The following is a 393-nucleotide window of genomic DNA, read 5'->3' as shown; positions in this document are numbered from 1 at the left end:
AGACAGACAATAGCAGAATGGCTGAGAGAACAGGATCCTTCAAAATGCTGTCTACAAGAGACACATCTAACACACAAAGATAAAAATACATTACAAATTAAAGGCTGGAAAAAAAAAAATACACCAAACTAATTGAAATAAAAAATGAGCACAAGTGACAATATTAGTATAATTTAAAATGAACTTTAAGGCTCAACCCAGCCTAAGAGACAAGGACATTATTTCATGGTTAAAGGGTCGATTGAACAAAAGGACATAACCATAACTCCAAAATACATAAAGTAAGCCGTAATAGAATTGAAAAAATATATAGACAACTCTGTAATAATAGTGGGAGATTTTAATACACCACTTTCGAAAAAGGACAGAACTAGAAAAAGAAGCTCAGCAGAG

The sequence above is a fragment of the Chrysochloris asiatica genome, unplaced genomic scaffold (assembly GCF_000296735.1).
Source record: "Chrysochloris asiatica unplaced genomic scaffold, ChrAsi1.0 scaffold00151, whole genome shotgun sequence".
In the NCBI taxonomy this organism is placed as follows: Eukaryota; Metazoa; Chordata; class Mammalia; order Afrosoricida; family Chrysochloridae; genus Chrysochloris; species Chrysochloris asiatica.
This window is presented reverse-complemented; position numbering follows the sequence as displayed.